The sequence below is a fragment of the Silene latifolia genome, chromosome Y (assembly GCF_048544455.1).
Source record: "Silene latifolia isolate original U9 population chromosome Y, ASM4854445v1, whole genome shotgun sequence".
NCBI lineage: Eukaryota > Viridiplantae > Streptophyta > Magnoliopsida > Caryophyllales > Caryophyllaceae > Silene > Silene latifolia.
The window spans coordinates 202,971,052-202,975,518 of record NC_133538.1 but is presented as its reverse complement, the minus strand read 5'-3'; the positions used below and the strand labels follow the sequence as shown (position 1 = coordinate 202,975,518).

The window sequence follows — 4,467 nt, the reverse complement described above, 5'->3', positions numbered from 1 at the left end:
ACTCTAAAGCCATGTCCATCCTTCAATATGGCATTGGTGAACAAGAGATTAACCGGATATCCGGATGTAACTCGGTCAAGAAAATTTGGGACACCCTAAGCCTTGCTTATGAGGGAACATCACAAGTCAAAAAGTACCAAGTACCGTGTTGATCTTTTCATGCAACAATATGAGATGTACAACATGGGAAGAGATGAGTCAATTAATAGTTTGTCTTCACGTTTCTCTAGTATTGTTAATGACCTTAAGAGTCTAGGTAGAAATTTTGAATCCGAGGATTTATTTCGTAAAATCCTTCGTAGCTTAACTGAAAAGTGGCAACCGAAGGTTACGACTATTGAGGAAGCTAAAGACCTTTCATTACTTTTCCTTAATAAACTTATGGGCTCACTCATGGCTCATGAGTTAACTCTCATGAAGGATTTTAGTGAAAGCTCTAAAGGGAAAGGACTCGCTCTTAATGCTCTCTCAAGTGATGAGGAGGATGAAGATGATGAGTTTGAAATGTTCACCAAGAACATTGTTGGCATGATTAATGGTCGTAACTTTCCAAGGGTCTATAACAATACTAGCAAACGACGCTTTCCCAAAATGAGGTCTAGTTCCACCGTTGGTTGCTTCAAATGTGGTGACAAGGGTCACCATATCAAAGAATGCCCAAAGTGGAACGACATTAAATCTAAAGAGAAGCGTGAGTTTACTAAAATGGAATACAAAAACAAAGTAATGTCAGCCATTTGAGGAATGTCCAATTCCGAGGAGGATGATGTCCTTGAGGAAGAATTGGACGCAAAAATGTGGATCTCTTCCCAATCAATCAATGGTGTTCCAAAGTCAACAAAGAAAGAAAATGTCAAATGTCTTATGTGTCATTTCGTGGACTCAGATTCATATTCAGACAATGAGGTAAATAAGCTCAAGAAAAAGGTTTGATCCTTATCTAAAGACAAAGTTTGTCTCCTCGTAGACCAATTCGTTAATAAATGTCGTATCAAAAGTAATAAATTAGAGGATACGCAAACTGAAATTGAAGAAATAGCCGAAGAAAATGTTAGCTTGAAAGAATGTCTAAATGAGTTTGATCAACCTAATTCATCATCGAGTCTTGAAAAAGAGATTAAAAAACTCCGAAAATAGAATCTGTTTCTCGCTAAAAGGGTTAATGAAACGCATGCAACAGAGCACTGCACTGTTGCATCTGTGTCTAACAAAGGAGATGAGTCTCTCATTAAAACTATGCCCTCACTAACCAAAGAACGTGACCAACTTTTGATTGATCTAGCAATATGTGAAAGTCAAAAAGATGATCTTGTCAAAATTGCTGAAATATTAAACGACGAGTCAAGTCATGTCAAAAGTGCTTTTGACCGAGTGCTAAAAACAAATGATGACCTTCTTATTCAAATTGAAAATCTGAAAAAGGCTGAACAAACCCATGCAACAGATACTTCAATTGTGGCATTTGAGTCTAATAATGAAATTGAGACTCTCACAAAATGAGTGTCTTCCTTAAGGATATGTTCATTTTATATATACTTCTATCCCTCATTTTAGCTCGGTTTTTATTGTTCATCGTACTTTAATTAGTATATTTTTGAGCTAATCTTGTGTTCTAGGTGTATTGTCGTGTTTGTTACGTTTTTGTAGGAATCTAAGCATTTAGAGGTTTTTTCCTATCACATTAGCATACACCAAGTTCACTAAGCTAAGTGGAAACAAGATGGACCAAGCATGACAATGAAAGGTATTTCCAAGCCCAAGCAAGTGTGTGTGTGTGAGAAATGCAAAATGATCCTACGAAAAGCCCAATAAGAAGTCCAAAAATCATGTGGAAAATATCAAAGCTTAGGATGCTCATTTGGATGCTCTTAGAAGGATTTATGAAGCATTAACCGGGTGCATTAAGGATCATTTATCGCAAACATTGGATTCCCTCGAGCATTAAACAAGGATTGAAGCCAAAATACCCGGAAACACACGACCCCGATCGGGGTGGCCTGTCCCCGATCGGGGTTGCACCCCTCTTGAATTCTTACGTTTCTTCTCCCTCTCCTATAAATAGGAGAGGCATTCAAAGGTTTAGGGCATTCCTTTTTTTACGTCTCATTTTACTTTACAATAGCCTTAATCATTATATTTCTCTCATTAGTTTTCTCATTTTTAGTTTACAAATTGTTAAGCTTTCCCTTAATTTAATCTTTCAACACTTTGTTCTACAAGTTATTGTTCAAGCATTTCTTATTCAAGCATTTGGTTATTATTTGTTTCTTCCATACAAGTTCATCTCTTTAAGGTATTCCTATTTATAGTTTACATTTCTATTTAGTTTATACTTAGTTTATAACTAAGCACTCCATTTAGATTACTTTAGTTTTATTCCTCTTGAATGTTAAATCATTTAGTTCATATAAAACATATAATCATGTTTATCATTCCTCTTAATATAATTTACAATTCACACCTTAATATGAGTAGCTAAATCTCTTAGTCTAAGGGCTAGGGGAGCCATGCATAAATCAAATATATAACATGATAAATTAGGTTAGTAATAATATTGTTCATATTGCTTCTATCACATGTTTGCACCATAATGTTTAATCTTTGTTTAAGGCCTTATTCATAGATTAAGTGTGTTCATTCATTTTAAAAGTCGAGAGGCATGGAATCGAATTAGACAAAGCATGTGTAGTAGGACGACCTAGTCGTGGACGAGAGTTTCTCTAGAACCCGGTCTATGGTTGATACTAATGCCGTAAGGTGGGTATCTTTAAGTCTAAGCAATTGACAATGTTATTAGTACCGAATTTATCATAATCATATATTTACCTTTGCATGTGTAACCCGAACCCCTTAGACTCTCTTTTATTATATAATTTACATTACAACCTTTGTTAATCATTAAACAACCAAACCAAACTAAAAACGAAATCGACCTTGATAAGAATCTACCCATAGCAATTCACGACGTAATTCCCGTTTCCTTGTGTTCGACCCCTATTGCTACATTAATTTGTGTCTAGGGAAATTATCTTTGCATAGGTACACGATAAGCCTATCAAATTTTGGCGCCGTTGCCGGGGAAACGGTTTTATTGCGTTTTGAATTGTCGATTTTTATCTTGTTTTCCTTTGTCTTGGGGAACACTTGTTCCTTGAGACTGTTACTTATCATTTCTATAGAAATTGTTGTCTTATGCCCAGGTCCTCTCGTCGTGGATAATTGATTTCACCGGATTCCAACCCCGAGAAAACCTTTAGGAGAAGACGACGTTTTTGGAAGGAAGTGAAAGAGGCCTCTTCTCCCGTACAAGCCGAAAGTGCTAGAAAGTCTTACTTAGATGATCTATAAGCCCTTGAAGAGGAAGAGGTTTCAAGTTCATCATCTCCACCACCACCACCACCACCATCTACTACCAAAAAGATGGTGAAACTTTCTGATCACTCAAAGCCCACCGCGGCCATGCTTCCGGCCGGTATCACAACCACTAAAATCACCCCGCCGGAATTCGAGATCAAACCGGCTTTCATTAGCCTTGTGGAGAGGAAGCAATTTGGGGGAAGTCCTTTGGAGGATCCCAATTTGCATGTGCAAAATTTTTGTGACTATTGCTCCATGATCCGTCAAACGGGCGTCACTCAAGCCCAAATAAGGGAAATACTTTTCCCTTTCTCTTTGAAGGACAAGGCCAAACTTTGGATCAATAGCCTTGACCGTACTGCCATAGGAATCACCAATTGGGAGACTTTGGCTCTTGCCTTCTATCAAAAGTTTTTTCCACCGGAGAAAACTCAAACTTTGAGAAGCCAAATCACCGGATTCCGTCAACAAGCTCTTGAGAGCTTATATGAGGCTTGGGAGAGGTACAAAGAGCTTCAAAGACAATGCCCATATCATGGGCTAGATGATTGGTTTCTAGCAATAACATTCTACAATGGATGTTGTGCCGAGTCCCGAAGGATTCTTGATTTCGCCAATGGGCGGTTTGATCAAATTGACACCGACCTTGCTCATGCCACGATCGAATATATGGCAGTCCATGATGCACAATATGTCAATTCCCGAGTTGTACCATACAAAGGTAAATAAGAATCCTCCAACAACTCCGTTTTGATAGCTCAAATTGCCTTGCTCCAACAACAATTGGCGGAAAGGGATGCTAAATATTCCGTTCAACAACTCAATGCCGTGTCTTCAACAAGCCAAATCATTGTTTGTGATGGTTGCGGAGGTGCGGGTCATTATGCCGCTCATTTCCGAGCTCCTATTGAAGAGGTAAATGCTTTTCAAACTTTTAGACAAAGTTCATATCCACCGGGTACATTTTCTAATACTTATAACCCGAATACAAAATTCTATCCGAACTTGTCTTATACTAGCAACTATGTGCTTAAACCTCAACCCCCACCACAACAAAATGCATATGTTCCTCAACAACAAAAGTATATCCCTCCACCGGGTTATCAAAAT

At 38.0% G+C, this 4,467-nt stretch overlaps 1 non-coding gene across 1 annotated transcript; it reads right to left on the bottom strand.

Moving 5' to 3' along the window:
• Window positions 1-3,792: 3,792 nt before the first annotated feature.
• On the bottom strand, window positions 3,793-3,899 carry LOC141635138 (small nucleolar RNA R71). The gene has a single exon (XR_012539842.1). It is a non-coding gene; the product is annotated as a small nucleolar RNA R71 (small nucleolar RNA).
• Window positions 3,900-4,467: the final 568 nt, after the last annotated feature.